Raw genomic sequence first — 15,687 nt, forward strand, 5'->3', positions numbered from 1 at the left:
GCGATGCCGCCCGCCCGGGGCTCCAGGCACTGCGGAACTGTCCGGCGCAGCTCCGCCCTGGGACGGGGCCGCTGGGTGCAGAGGGAAACTCCAGCCAGCCCCTGGCTTTGGCCCACCTGGGGTTGCGAGGTGGATCCCCTGAGGGGGGCCAGGCCCGGGACCAGGGCGAGGGGGGCAGGGTCTCTGCTGAGCACGAGGCAGGGGGCCAGGCGCGCTGTGCACCCTGAACCCCGCAGGGCTGGGGGGCATCTCAAACGGGAGCCGGCAGAGTGGAGGGCTCTGAGGGGCTGGGGGTGGGATTTGGGGGGTGCTGGAGGAGCTCTGTGGGGGGAGCCTGGCACAGGAAGAGCAGGGGGTCATGCCTCAGCACTCAGGGACACTGGCACAGTCGGGTGTGGGAAGCTGACCCAGCCCTTCCTCCGCCTTTGCCCGCTGTGCCCAGCTCTTCGCTCTTGCAGAAACCGCAGGGGGAAAAGCTGACGTGCAGATGAGTTTTTCCCCGGCGGGTGAAGTCCCTGGGTGTGGTGGTGGCACGGGGGAAGGGCGCTTGGCCTGTGCGGGGCTGGCTGTGAGAGAGATGAGCGAGTGACTCGTGCAGATGGAGACTCCGAACACGGAGACACTTCAACCCAGCCCCGGTTCCCCGGTGCAGCTGCCGGGTTTATGGGAAGCCCCTAGACTCAGTTTACCCTCTGTGGCCCTTCCGCTGCAGGACATCCAGGAGCACAGCCGGCCCCATTCCTGCCCGACAGCTCTGCTGTCTGTGCCCAGCCGGGCTCTGCCTGGGGGCGGCGCTGGCTCGGCAGAGAGCCCGGCTCCGTGGGAAGCATTGCAGGCCTGGGACGCAAAGGGCCCAGCCAGGCCTGCTGCCTAGCGCAGGCATCCATCGGAACTGAGCCCAGCTCCTGGGTATCCACTGGGACGTGTCAGGTACATTGGAGCCTGGGGGCTCCCCCTCCCTAGGCCCCCCCCACACCGGAATGTCCCTGGGCATTAGCCATGGGCACTAGATGGGGAGTCTTAGGCCAAGTGCCTGGTGTGTGTGGGGTGGGGCTGCCCCCTCCAGGAAGAATGGATCAGAGGCACTGCCATACAGGGCACTCATAGCCACCTCTGGGTGTGCGCCCGCCGGGTATAGGCACGCTCTCATCTCCCCGGGGCGGGCCCCAGCTGGGCGGGCCCCATCTCGCTCAGTGGGGCAGGATACCCCGGATCCCTTCCCCACGGGTGCCCGTATGCAGCTGGCTGATAGTGGATGGTTACGCTGCTTGTGGGATGAACGCGCCTCTCTCCATGTGCCGGTGCGGCCCTTGTCGCCAGAGCGTCTGACCGCCTCCCCGTTGCTGGCGTATTGACCCGTAGGCAGGGCTGTGCCCCCATTGTACGGACAGGAACTGAGGCACAGAGTAGATTAAGGGACTTGCCCAAGGTCAGGTAGGAAGTCTGTGGCGAAGCAGGGACCTGAATCCAGGTTTGTTGGGGTGCCAGTTTAGTGCCCCATCCACTAGCCCTTCCATCCCCTTGGTTTCCCTGGGGAAGCGCTTCAGAGGGTAATGGCTCCCACGTCATGCAGGAGGTGCAGGCCAGCGGAGTGGCTCTAAGTGTCATAAGTGCCCCGTCCCTGTCCCCAGCTGGTGGCTGAGTGTCCCTAGCAGAGGGCGGGGTGGGGCGTGAGATCGGGGGCGGGGGCAGAGGACGTGTGTTGTGCTCTGGCTGGGGTCGGCGGTGGCTCTGGACGAGCCCAGGCACTGGTTACGCTGGTGCAATCATTTCGTGACGGGGTTCTCAAGGCAGCCCCGTCTGCGACCAGACAGAGCCATGTTGCGTACAGCGCTGGCGAGATGGGGTGGGGGGGCATTGGGCCTCGGTCGGGATGAAGGCTGCTTGGATTGAGAGCAGCCGCTTATAAACGTCCCATCAGAAACTTGTCTAAAGTCTGATTTTGTGTGTGCACACGCGTGAATGCACGGACCGGGGGGGACACGGACCCCAATGGGGGTGTAATGATGCTGGTTCTGGCGGGACACAACTGTGAGTGTCAGTTCAGGACAAATTGCTCAGAGCAGGGCAGTTACAGCCCAAGGCTGGGGTCCTTTGCACACCAAGGCACCAAACCAGCCAGCCAGAGAGGACTTCGGTCTCACCCCTCTGGCTAACCAGAAATCACACAAGCAATTCCCTTAGACACTCCAGTTTCCCAATATCAGCACCAGTGCCACTCATTATGGGGACAAATGGTTATGAAAACCAATACTCCAGTAAAAGAAAAAAGGTTCTCCTGATCCCAAAGGACCAAGCCCCAGACCCAGGGCAATATACAAATCAGATCTTACCCACAAATCACACTGTTGCCAACCCTTTAGAATCTAAAGGTTTATCTATAAAAGGAAAAAGATAGAGATGAGAGCTAGAATTGGTGAAATGGAATCAATTCCATACAGTAATGGCAAAGTTCTTGGTTCAGGCTTGTAGCAGAGATAGAATAAACTGCAGGTTCAAATCAAGTCTCCTGGGATGGGTCCTCAGTCCTTTGCTCAGAGCTTCAGTTTGTAGCAAAGTCTCTCTAGAGGTAAGAAGCAGGATTGAAGACCAGATGGAGATGAGGCATCAGCCTTATATAGTCTTTTCCAGGTGTAAGAACACCTCTTTGTTCTCACTGTGGAAAATTACAGCAAAATGGAGTTTGGAGTCACATGGGCAAGTCCCTGCATACTTTGCTGTGTCACAAGGCAAGGGTCACAAGGCAAGGCGTATCTGCCTTCTCTCAATGGGTCAATTGTGTAGCTGATGGTCCTTAATGGGCCATCAAGCAGGCTAGGCAGAGCTGACACCAACTTGTCTGGGGTGTCACCCAGAAGCATAGCAGAAGTTTGAAATACAGACAGTATAGAGCCAATATTCATAACTTCAACTTCAAAAATGATACACATATACAGACAGCATAATCATAACCAGCAAACCATAACCTTGTCTTAGACACCTCATTTGACCCCCTTTATACAAGATTTGGTGCCACTACAGGACTGTGGTTGCAACAATGATCTATACGGTCCCAGTTCATGTCAATAACATCACAGGGGGGCTGTACACCCGGGGGTGTGCATGGACACGGACCCATGGGGGGGGTATGCCTGTGAGCATGCACAGACATGGACCAATGTGCGGGGGAGGGGGGGGAAGCCCAGGGGTGCACGCAGACACAGACCCACGTGGGGGTGCACATGCATTAGCCCTCCCCCCATCGATTTTTCCCTCTGCTCTGTTCCACTGAAGGAAAATCCCTCTCAGGGGAACTGGCTGGCTGGAGGCTGTGCCCACAGGACAGGAACTTCCCTTGTTTCCATCTGCCCCAGCTTGGCGCTTCCCTTTTTCTTTTCTTTCTTTTCCAGAGAGGAGTCTGAGCTGGGTGTGGATTCGGGGCATGTCTGGATCTCAGGGGTTGGGTTCTGTCCATTCCAGAGACATGGGCCAGGAATTGGGGTGCAGACAGGGACAGCCCCAAATGCCTAGTACAATGGGCCATGACCCGGCTGGTGCCTCTGCCCAAACCCGGGATCTCTGGGCTGGTTTTAGAGAGTTTTCAAAGTTGTGATGTTTTTGTAACGTGAGTGACAATTGTTTGAACATTTTCCATCTGTTTGGTTGGTTTTACAAACACAAAATCAAAAAACCCTTTCACTGAAAATGTTCATTTCATTTGTAACTTTCCTTTTTTGGATGCAAAACCAAAACTCGTTCAGTTGTTAAAAGCCCGACTGCGTTTGGTTTTCAAAGAAAAAGAAAATGGTTTGTTTCTTCAGGATAGCTTTGTGGGGAATGTGCCCTGTTTTCCAAGCAGCCCGCTCTGAGGCGAACAGGGGACACGGGCAGAGGGATGTGAAAATCGGCCCCTTCCCCTCCAAACAGTGTGAAAACTCTGATACGGGCTCTAAGACCTTTTCTCCGCAGTGTGACATACACGCTCCTGGGGGTGGGGGCTGTCTTTCTTCTGCCTTTGTGCAGCACCTCCTAGCGTGACTGCGGCACTACTGAATCGCGTTTCACCCAGACTCCTGTGGGAAGAGCTGCAGCATTCCTGCCTTTGCCCTTGTCGTTAATGTGGTGAGCCCAGGTTCTCCCTCACAGAATCTCTGCACCCCTCAGCCACGTTTCCGTCTCTCTCCCCCCGCCACTCATGAAGGTGGGAAAATGTCCCGATGTCGGACAGTTGTTTTGCTGATGTCCTGGCCTAGCTGTTGCTGCAGTCAGTGGAAAGGCACCTGTTGACTGCAGCGGGAATTGGACCAGGGTCAGCTCTAGACAAGACTGCGTGGGGAGCTTCAGAGGATCTGAACACAGCTGGGTGCCTGGGCAGTGTGACGGCTGGTTAAACAAGTGCAAGGAGGGCAGATTGGAAGGATGCTTTCAAACGATCACACACGGTTCTGGGTTCAGTTGACTGTAACCGCTCAGGAGAAATATCCAGGCATCATTGTGGGCCGCTCGGTGACGTGTGCAGCGGTGGGCAAACATGCAGGTAAGTTGTTAGGCCCCACTGAGAGAGGGCTGGAGAATGAAGCTCTAAATCGGTGGGATGCCCTTACATGGGAGAGCATGTTCAGGTCTGGTCCCCTCGTCTCAAAAAGGATAGAGCAGAAATAGAAACAGGCTTGTAAAAATGATTGCAGGCCTGGAGAGCTGCCTTAAGAGGAGCCTGGCAAAGATCAGGGCTATCGCACTGAGCAAGGAGTGCTGTGGACGGGTACAGAGCGTGAAAGGGGGGTGGGGGCGAGTCACTGGGCGTTTCTTTCTACCCTGTCTTGTAACACAGGCACAAGGCGACGTTCAACAGAACTGAAAAGCAACAAATTCAAAACTGACCCAGGACAATGTGTTTTTAAGTAATGTGATGAACCTGTGGAACTCACTGCCACAAGATATCGCTCCAGCCAAGAGATTAGAGGGACTCAAACCCCGAATAGTGAGGATAGTGATGTGTGTTGGGGTACCAGATCTATAGCTTAGGATACAAACCTACCACCGTCTGACAGGGTTAGACAGAAACGTCCCCCGGACACATGTATCGCATATGGTCAGTTCTCGGAGTATGCCATATTCCTCTGAAGTGGGGCACTGGTGGGAGAGGGGACTGGGTACAGGCCTGGCCGGCTCCCCCTGAAGTCCGTGGAATGGTATTCCTGCTTTGACTCACCCAGAGCTTTCTGCAGCACTTTCCTGTGGGGCTCAAACTCCACACAGGTCGTCTCAGCCCCGACATTATTAACGAAGTTCTTTTAGTCCCTGGTACGTGTGGGGAGGGGATATAGGAACATAAGAACGGCCAGACTGGTCAGTGCGTGGTCCATCTAGCCCAGTGTCCTGTCTGCCAGTAGTGGCCGGTGCCAGATGCTTCAGAGGGAATGAACAGAACAGGGAATCGTTGAGTGATCCATCCCCTGTCGCCCAGTCCCGGCTTCTGTCAGTCAGAGGCTAGGGACACCCTGAGCACGAGGTTGCATCTCGGACCATCCCCTGATGGACCGGTGTGATGGAGCAGGGCAGTGACATTGGGGATGGGGGACTCTGTGACAACCTGTCCTCCAGGAACTTGTCTAGTTCTCTTTCAAACCCAGTTACGCTTTCTTGTGCTTTTAAAAAAGAGCGATTGAGGCGAGTTTTTTCTGCACAGTTAGCAAGAGGAGCACCAGGACTTTGACAGCAGCCTGGGGCCGTGGCAAGCCCTCCGCTGCGGGCTGGCAGATGAGGAGAACAGTGACGAGCAGCACAGGGGGGCCGGGTCTCTCCAGTGCCGCCCATGGGTTTTGGAGCCAGCCCCAGATCAGAGACGCTACAGATGGGCGTGACCTGCTCTCACTCAGCCCCTCTCCCTGGAGCCGATGCCTTTGTGCGTTCTCCAGGGCTTTGTCCCCACCGTGCCCAGTCCGCAGCCTCCCCGGCCCATCCAGTGCCATCGGCTTTGATTTCTGGGCGCAGTTCAGCTGAACAGCTGATGGCCCGAGGCCGCCCCCAGCCGCACCTAGGCAGCCTCAGGTTCCCGGTCCCAGTTCCCTCCCTCCTTGGCGTGCTTTGCTCTGAGTGTTTACCGACCGTTACCCTGACCCCGAACCCCGCCTAGCCGCGTCCCGACCCAGCGCAGGATCTCAGGCTGGGTTCAGCTGCCGTGTGATTTTGATCCCTGGGGTTGCTGTACACGTGGCTGGCCGGGTGTGAAGTCCAGTCTGCCCTCAGGGGACGATTGTAGCAGTGTCCCATGGCTGCAGCTGTACAATCTCCCCGGCCTGAGATAAGTGACCCCAAGCGTGGAACTTTGACCTCCCATTAGTTGGCTCTGAACATGCTTCAAAGAGCCCAGGTCCAGTCACCGAGTTCCCCAGACTCCGCTCAGGAACTTCAGCCGGGGCCTCGCTGCAGCCCAGACCAATGCTTTAACACCTTTCTGTTGCAATAGCATATTCATGTTCCCAGAAGAGTGTGGCGGGTGCTGGACAACCAGCCGCCGAGAACCGGCGTCATCAAGAAGCGATGTCGCCGAGAAGCAGCGGCATTTCAGCGGCGACGCTTCTTGGTGTTGCCACTTCTCGGCGGCATTTCGGCGGCTGGTTGTCTGGCGGCCACGTGCCTCGGTGGCGGGTTGTCCGGCAGCCGCGCTCCCTTGTCAGTAGGCGGGTGCACGTAAACGCCCCGACGGGCGCCATGGCGCCCATGGGCACCGCGTTGGGGACCACTGCTTTAAAATGGCGGACCGTTGTAAAGCCTCCATGGAACAGAAACCGCCCAGCGCTTGGCAGGGGAAGCAACATCCAGGCTCCCGGGCCGACCCGGCCTGGCCCTTCTGGCGTGGCAGGTGTGGTGGGAGGCACACGCAGGCGCTGGACCTTTTAAAGGAGCAGAACCGTTTCCCCCGGCCAATAACATGCATGAGAAAAGTCTCAGCCCCGAGGGACCCAGCAGGCTGCCTGGGTGAGCTTGTGTCTAGCCTCTTCCAGCGCCTGGAGGTGCCCAGATGTTCATGACCGTGCTGAGCACCCTGGGAGAGCCCCAAATCCTCCCCAGTCACCAGAGAGGCCCTCAACCCGAGCCGGGAAGAATCCATTGGTCACTTTTTCGCTGTGAGGTTAGTAGACTTCAGGGCAGGCCCTCGGCAGAGCCAGGCCAGGGACCCGAGATCAAGTCAGCAACGCTGCAGGCGCGCGGGGGGGGTCCATGTTTATCAGCCGGAAGATTCCGCTGGCATTTCAACCGTCTCCCATCTCCCGTCTTCCCAAACAGCCGCATGCGGCAGCTAGTGACCCCTGGGTGACCTGCCAGATGCTTTTCAGTTGACAGGCGAAGGGCAGCAGCTAGATGGGTCCTGGAGTAGCAGCCTGTGCGCTGGCCTGTGCAGGCTCCGGCCTCCCCGCTGGCCCCCACCGAGGCCTACGTAACTGAGCTCCTGGTGGAAAAACTACCGGCGCAGTGACCTCATCCCAGAGAAATCCAAACAGAAGGTTCAACGCAGCAGCGTTTGGGTGGGATCCTGCCTTCGCACACGTGTGCACCGCTGCGGATTTACACCAGTGCCAGAGAGCAGAATCTGGCCCTTAGCCATCTTCCTGCTCGGTCCCAAGTCCTCTCCCCTCCCCCCCCGTTTGTCCCCTTCGGGGCGTTTGCTGAGAGTTGCCCCCCAGAAGAGAGGGGGCTTGGTGGGAGCGGCTCACTGGCCAGCGGGAAGCTCTCCCACCGGCCGGGAGGGATGGGCTGCGAGCAGGGACTTGGATCTGTCCAGCTATCATCCTGTTCCCTCCTGTCCAATACAGCCCGAGAGGGCATCTCCATCCGTCCTGAGCCTGGAGCGTCTATCGCATCTTCTCTCCGCACCCAGGGGCCAGCGCACCGTGCGGGTCTAGCAGCATCGCCAACCCGCTGACCCCCTCCCGGCTGGACCCCTCAGCGACCGACCTAGGCTGATCACACGGTTTCCATGTGCCTTTTCCAGTCATCTTGGATCTCTCCTGTCTAATTGCTAATGGCTCCGAGATCTCCAGCCAGTTCGTCAAGTATTCCAGGGTGTATTTTCCTCAGGCCCTGCCGATTTGAAGGGAATGTCTCCAACCCCGCAGGGTCCTAGCGCCGGGACTCCAGCCCGAACCTGGAAGTCTGCCCAGCGATGAAACAGCCCCGCAGCCCGAGTCGGCTAGCCCGGGCCAGCCGCGGGTGGCTAGTTACTGCCTAGACAGACCCTAAGACCTCTAACTTGTCCAAGTCCTGAGCTTGTTTTCCTGTCCTAGCCTCCGATCCTACCCCACGTGCACTGGTGGTCACTATGTTAGTTGTCCAGTTGCCGGTGCTGTCATTTTCTGGTGAAAACAGAAGAAAACCAGGCGTTTAACCCTTCGGCCATCGCTGAGTTCGTCTGTCGTTGGCTTTCCCTCCTCGCTGAGTAATGGGCCTGCTCTGGCTTGTCGTGTACTGGTGAGATGTTCGCTTGTCACCCTTTACGCCCCTAGCCGCTTTAATCTCACTTTGGGCCTCGGCCTTTCTCATTTGGTCCCTCCATGCTCGTGGGGTTTTTCTTACGTTCATCCTTTGCAGTCCCCCCACCCCCACTCTCAGGGTCGCTCTGGCCCCGTCCTGCTCCAGCTCTGGGTCTCTCATTCAGCCCGCTGAGCATTATGATGCCAGCCGCGATTACCGGGCGCCACGTCCTCTAGAGAACCGTGGGCGTGTGACGAGGGCAGGGCGCTGGATTCGGCTCGGAGGAGCAGCTGCTGTTTCTGGAGCTCCGCACGGTCATCCCTCGGGGTAGGTTAGTGTCAGCGCTGGGGGGGCTAGTGTGAATGGGGGTGAAGGGGGGCTGAGTGCATTGGTGGTTGTGGCACCTGTCAGGGAGCAGGGGGGTGTGCACGGGGGGGTGTACGTGTGAGTGTACATACATGGGGGGAGGGAGGTTGGAAGCTGGTGGCAGGCTCTTTCCCCGCGGGCAGGTCCATGGGGAGGGGTGAACTTCAGAAATTGTCTTTTACTCTTATTCTAGTTCCAAATCAATTGATCTCAGGTCATGTGACAATGTTAACTCCCCCCCCCCCCCAGCTGAACCCCAAACAAGGCATGTTCCTAGACCAGGGGGAGCCCTTTTGTGTCTCTGCTTCCCCAGCCCTAGCCCCACTCCAGCTCGCTTCCTGCTCCAGGTTTAAAGAGACAGGGCCCCTCTCCTCACCCAGATTGGGACTGGTGCAGGGTTGCCGCGAGGGTGCTTAATGCAGCTCCAGAAAACCAGCAGCCTGCCCGCCAGTGCCCAGCCTGCCCTTGGCGCGTGGGATGCTGGACGTGAGTTCCTGCTGTTGTTCTGATGCCAAGCGTCACAGCTCTGCAGCCCATTGCAAACAGACGGTCAGGGCTGGGAGCTGCCCACCTGCCAGCCACACATCTGAGCGCGCTTAACCCCTGCACCAGACGTGCTGGTATGACCACTGCTGGGAGAGCCCCAGGGGCCCGGCAGGCAGCACTGCACTGTCCCGCGGCCTCTCTCTGGGCCAGGTGGTTGCTGCCCGACGCGGTGACTCTATGCTGAGGGCCGGGTGGCACGAGAGAATGGTAGCGCTGCACTAGAGATGGGCACTTGCAGGTGTGGCATAGCAGTGCCTCCTGCTGGTTCGCCGCAGCACGTGGCAGGGCTGCCCTGAGAAAGTCGTCACGTTCCTGACTTTGCTCTGATGTGAGCTTGGGGGTGCCAGCACGTGCCCTCCAGCGGGCACTGTGGATTAGAGCCAGGGTTTGTGTGGGCAGCCCCTGTGCCAGCATCCCACAGGCAGTCTGCGCGGTGCCCCCAAAGGCGGCCAGCAGCACACACAGCTAATCCAGATCTGCCCTTTCCCTCCGGCTTTGCCAAGGGAGATCAGCTCCTGGCCCTTCCAGCCCGGGACTGCTCACTGCAGCTCTCCTGGTGCCCCTCAGCCCCCCACCAGTCCTGAGCTCTGCCCCTCAGTCCCAACCCACAGCCACCCTGTTATTCCAATCCTGGGCCATTCACACACGAGCAGTACTGATCCTGCCGGCTCTTACCTGGCTGGGAACAAACCAGGGAAGGGATGGGAGCAAGCGGTTCTCTTTCTTTCGAACCCAGGTCTCCAGGAGGGTAAGGCTGGTCTGTTAATTGCTGAGTCACCCAGTGCCTGCCGTCCATGGGGCTGCTAAACACAGCATTTGCCTTTTTAAGACCCGAGCTGTAACCCTGTGAAATTCCCAGGCAGCCGCTCGCCCGGGCCCGCTCAGCTGGGAGCCCCGGGTTGGGACACTCCCTGTGGTTCCCGTGGCCTCGTGGGCAGAGGAGAACCGCGGCCGCAGAGACCAGAGAAAGGAAGCTAATTAAACCCTAACGAACACCCGCTCTGGTGCCTGGAGGGCCCTGAGAGAGTCACACAGCCGGGCACGGCTAACACCGGCTTTCCTCGGCTTGCCTGCTGTCCGGCCAACGCGTGGCCACCCTCCCCCCGGGCAGGGCTGCTCAGGTGCCGGCCCAGCTGGGGTGTCGCTGGTGAATGCACGCTGCAGAGTTGGACAGGCTGTTTCCACCCCAGGCTGTTCCCTATCTGTGGTGCGTGGGGTGCTCCCTCGCTGGGCACATGCCCCAGGTCGTATAGACGAGCGTGCTTTCCCCTGGGGGTTTGTAGCAGAACAGTCTGTTGTGAAAATGTGGGGTCTGGTGAATATCTTCCACTCGTCCCCAGGGCCGGTGCAAATGCTTGTGAATGCCACGGGCAGAATCCAGGGGTGAGCAGCTGCAGGCACCTGCATGGGTTTGGATTCTGTCTGGACTAGTTCTAAAACGTGCCGGGAGATGCAGCGTCTAGGGAGGCCAGAGCCAAATTCCCCCTGGGATAGGCCCTGCAGCGCGTGTGCAAACAAAGGCTTTGCCATCCAATGTGCCCTGGAGCAGGTGCAGTGGTGGTAGCTGTGCAGGTGGGTGTGAGCACATGTGTGTTTGTGCATGTGCTGTTCCCAATGGACCACTGGCCCTTCGTGTTGTGTTCCCCCCCACCCCACCCCACCACATGCAGTGGGTCAGCTCTGAGGGCTTGGCATTTAGTGACACAAATCCAGCGCAGAGAAGGGGGGGGCTAGGGCCAGGGTGACCCGCAGGGCGGATACGTGGAGGCCATGGTGTAGCCTCCCGGGTCCAAATGGCTGGGAGCCCCCCTCCGAAGAGCCGATGAGAAAATCCACGGTCGCTCCACCCGCCTTCGCTGCGTTTCCACGGCTCAGTTTGGAGGCTGCACAGAGGGCCCCGGGGGGAGCTGTTTTCTTCTCGCCCGTGATTATACTTTACATCTCGCCAGCCCTAGGTCGCACAGTGCTTCGCCCCACAGGTTACGTATCCATTTCACATGGGGGAAACTGAGGCACCAAGCTGACCGGGGGGAGACCCAAGAATAGAGCCCAGGCATCCAGACTTCCCATCTGTTGTCCCCCCCCCCCCCCCCGGGGGGTGAGCCGGAGTCGCTTCCCCTTGCAGGAAATAGCAGAACAGGGCATTAACAGCTTCCTGCGCTCCCCTGGGGCTGCGCTGCTCCAGAGAGGTCACGAGGCGGCCAGAAGTTTCTGCTTGCTGGTGCTCAGAGATTTACGAGCGTGCGCTGGGGCGCGGCCTCCCCGGCAGCTTCCGCTCCCACAGGAATCCATCATCAGCCCTGCATGGTTCTCGTCAGGCCAGGAAGCGCCCCCCCATCTGCCCTTCACGCACACCCCGCTTCGCATGCTGCACGGCCCTGCAAAGCGAGCCCCTCGCTGCGTCCCCTGGCAGGCTCCAGGGAGCGAGCAGAGTGGGGGGTTGGAGACGGAGAAAGGCAGGGCAGAGGGGGAGGAAGGCCAGGAGGGAGAAAGGGGGAGAGTTTGGGGGACCCCCAGCTGCAGCCTGTGAGATTCTCCTGCAGCCCCCAGCTCTGCTAGGGAAGCTGGCAGGGGGTGCTCCCTGAGAGCCCAGCCCGTGGGCATGAAGCACCCTCCCCCCTTAGCTTGTGGGGTGAGGTCTCCCCCGCCAGCACAGCCCAGGGCTCGGAGGGAGTCAGGCTACCGTGCCCCCTTGGGTGAAGGTGTTGGAGGTGCCCAGGCAGCAGCTGACTGGCGTCCTGCTGACCTCCACCTGGCATGGGCCCTGGCACACTCCCCTCCAGGAGCCGGGCGCGTGGGGTGGGCAGGGAGGAAGTCTCTGTGCTAGGAGCAGGGGGCTCAGAGCCTTCCCCAGACATGACTTCACCCACTCAGGGAGTGCAGCCAGTGGCAGGACCCCGCTAGCCCCAGGGCCACCTGCTCGCTGGCAGAGAGTTAATCCTCCCGCCTGAGCTGCTAACGCAGACACGGGCTGGGCCGCAGAGGGGGGCAGGGTCCCGGCACTGCGAGCTGGGGGCCCCAGTCCGTGGTCTCCCCCTCCCCCAAGGCCGATGCTAGAGTGTGCGGGCAGTGATCCCCTCTCTGAACCAGGCACCAGAGCCAGCCTAGGAGCGGGGGGGGGGGGTGCCCACCTGTGTGTGGGGTACCTGAGCCTCTGGCATGGGTGTGAGGGGGACGCCCCGGGCACCAGAGAGCCAAGGGAGAATGGAGGGGGGGCAGCACCGTCCCACGGGCGCTGTTGGAAGAGGCCCTGGGGGGCTCGCCCAGGCGCCTGTCCCAGCTCCACAGGCTCGGGGCTCCGTTCTCCCACCCAGGACCCACTGGCTCCTATCCAGCCATGTCCCCCCCCACCCCCCCAGCTCCATCCCAGGCCTAGCTGGGGCCAGGGGCCCGGGCTCCCCCATTCAGATGGGAAGGGGGGTGCCGGGGAGTGGGGGGGTCTTGGGTCCAGAGCCCAGGACCCCGGCCTTGTGCCTCAGGCACCGCTTGGCAAGCCCGAAAGGGCAGGGACTGTGCTGAGAGACCAGCAGCTGCTCCCAGCCGGGGGAGCTGGGGAGGCTGGCTGCAGAAAGCGAGGCCTGGGGGAGTTCAGGGCTCCGAGGGAGGGAGGGAGGCTGGTCCGGACACAGCACCAGCTGGGCTGCGGCTCCACGCTCTCGGTGCCGGTTTCGCTCAGCCCCGCGGGACGGAAGCTGCAGAGGGCCAGAGCTGGGCTCTGGCCACCAGCCGGCCCCAGGGCTAGCAAGAGGCTAAAAATCCAGGGCCCCTTGGAGGGGGCCAGCTTGGTGGTAATTAAAAACCAATCCAGCAGGAGTGCAGGAACCTCGCCTGCCCCGCCCCTACCCCCGAGGCCCCGCCCCATCCAGTTCTCTCGCCCCCCCCGCCCCGCTCGCTGCTCCCCCGCGTCAGGAGGGACTCACCTGCGAAGCCGGGGCTGGGGGCTGCAGCCGTCTGACCAGACAGCAAGTGTAAAAAATCGGGACAGGCGGTGGGCGGTAATAGGAGCCTATATACGAAAAAGCCCCCAAACTCAGGACTGTCCCTATTAAATCGGGACATCTGGTCACCCTACAGCCGCCCAGTGCAGGTGGGAGGTGGCCCCAGCTGAGCATGGGCTGGTGCGGGTGATGACCCGACATCTCCCCGCCTCCCCTGCCCAAAGCAACCAGACATTGGGTGTCCGGTCAGTAGATCTGACTGGACGCTGCTGGGTCCCCTTTTCGACCGGACTTTCCTGTCGAAACCTGGGCACCTGGCCACCCTAGCCCCTCGTACCCCCTGGCTGGCATGCGCTCCCCCCCCCGGCCACCCTCTGCTAGCTCTCCGGACCCCTCAGGCAGGGACGCCCCACGCACCCCTCCCCGGGACGCTGGGCCCTCTCCTGGAATCAGGCCCTATCTTCCAGAGGCTGCTGAAGCCAGACTGGGAGATTTTGGGCACTAATCGTCTGGCAGCACAGCAGGACTAAGGCAGCTTCCTGCCTGCCCTGGCCCTGGGCCGCTCCCGGAAGCAGCCGGCTCCATCCCTGTGGGCCCTGGGGGCGGGGGCAGGGGGTCTCTGTGTGCTGCCCCTGCCCTGAGTGCCAGCTCTGCAGTTCCCATTGGCTGGGAACTGCGGCCAATGGGAGCTGTGGGGGTGGTTCCTATGGACAGGGGAGCGTGTGGAGACCCCCTGGTGTCCCCACCAAGGAGCCGCTGCCAGAAAGATGTGCCTGTCACTTTTGGGAGCCACTGGAGGTAAGCGCTGCCCCTCTCATCCCCTCCCGTACGCCAAGCCCCAGCCCAGAGCCCGCATTCTGCACCCAAACTCCCTCCCAGATCCTGAACCCCCTCTGGCACCTCACTCCCCTGTCCCAGGCTCAGCCCAGAGCCCCCTCGCACACTGCGAACCCCTCGGCCCCAGCCCAGAGTCTGCCCCCCAACCCCCTGCCCCAGCCCAGAGCCTGCAACCTGCACCCAAACTCCCTATCAGAGCCCACACCCTGAACCCCTGTCCCAGGCTCAGCCTGGAGCCACCTCCTACACTCCAAATCCCCAGGCCAGAGCCTGCACCCCTTCCCGCACCCCAACCCCCTGCCCCAGGCCGGTGAAAGTGAGTGAGGTGGGGGAGAGCGAGCGACGGAGGGAGCAGGGGTGGGGCCAGGCTGTTTGGGGTTGGCAGGTAGCGCGGGGCAGGGCAGGTCTCCTGGAGCCCAGCTCTCTGCTCTAAGCTCATGTTAAACGCCCGCCGCACACTGCAGGCTTGTTCTCCCTGGCGCTGTGCCCGCCGGCGGGGCAGAACTAGCCGTGGTGCGAAGTCCCAGCTGTGTCCAGACACCTGGGCTGGCAGGGCGGGACGGAGCCAGAGCCGTTCACGTGCTAGTTGGGGGAGGGCAGGGGGAGGGGGGGTGACGGGAACTGGCTTTATTTAAGACGAGTCTTCAAAGGGATGCGGTTCAGCTCTTGCAGGTCCCTGGTGGATGCTGTGAGTTCAGTTGAACTGGGCTAGGGGCAGGGTTCGGCCGTCCTGCCACGGGTCCCTCATCCCAAAACGGGAGCGTCCCCAGGAGTCTGCCCTGGGCTCCCTACGCTGGCAGGTGTTTGCCTGGAGCCCAGCCCCCCCCTTCTCTATGCCCCCACGGGCCCAGCCTCCTAAGGAGGGGTGCGTGGGGCATCCCTGCCCGTGAGGTCCAGGGAGCCAGAGCAAACACAAAGGGGCACGTGTGAAGCTCCTCGCTGGCTGCCTGCAGGAGGGTGCGGAAAGCCCACGGCACAGAGCCTCGGTCAGCCCAGGGCCGGGGCGGGGGAACCCGACTGAAGGGGGATTGTGGCTCCCCTGCCCCTTAGCCCAGCGCGCCCAGCCTCCGCATCGGGCACCGGCAGGGGCTCCCCAGAGTTTTCCTATAAACATTGCAGCTGGGAGCTCAGGCCAGCCCTGGGTGACGACACTGACAGCCAGGGACCTGCGCTGGGGGCTCCAGCTGGAGAGCGGGTGCTGGTCTACCCCCTGGAGCCCAGAGTCACCCCCCTCCCTGCCTGCAGGCCTGCTTTGTCTTCACAGGGCCCCTGGCCCAGAGCCCCCAGCCCCAACCTCCAAGGCCCAGCGGCTGAGCAGAGCACACCCACTGCCCCAGCCCCATCTCCCAACCGCTCTCCTCTCAGAAAGCCACGGGACTTTGTGCCCTGCAGAGCGAAGGCAGGTCTGGGGAGCCCCTTACTGGGGCCACACGCAAATGTTGTGTTGTGTTTCTCAGCTGCGGTTGGGTAGATTTGAAAAGAACAAACCCCCCCCCGCCCCAGCTGGGCCAGACGTTCGAGCCGGGGGCCCTGGCACTCTGGGCCG

The 15,687-nt window shown here is 60.9% G+C and overlaps 1 protein-coding gene across 2 annotated transcripts in view; it reads left to right on the top strand.

Moving 5' to 3' along the window:
- Nucleotides 1-15,687, top strand: part of IL11RA (interleukin 11 receptor subunit alpha) — a 67,927-nt gene that overhangs the window by 849 nt on the left and 51,391 nt on the right. The gene's annotated exons all lie outside the window — the stretch shown is intronic.

This window comes from Malaclemys terrapin, chromosome 6, assembly GCF_027887155.1.
Source record: "Malaclemys terrapin pileata isolate rMalTer1 chromosome 6, rMalTer1.hap1, whole genome shotgun sequence".
Lineage (NCBI taxonomy): Eukaryota > Metazoa > Chordata > Testudines > Emydidae > Malaclemys > Malaclemys terrapin.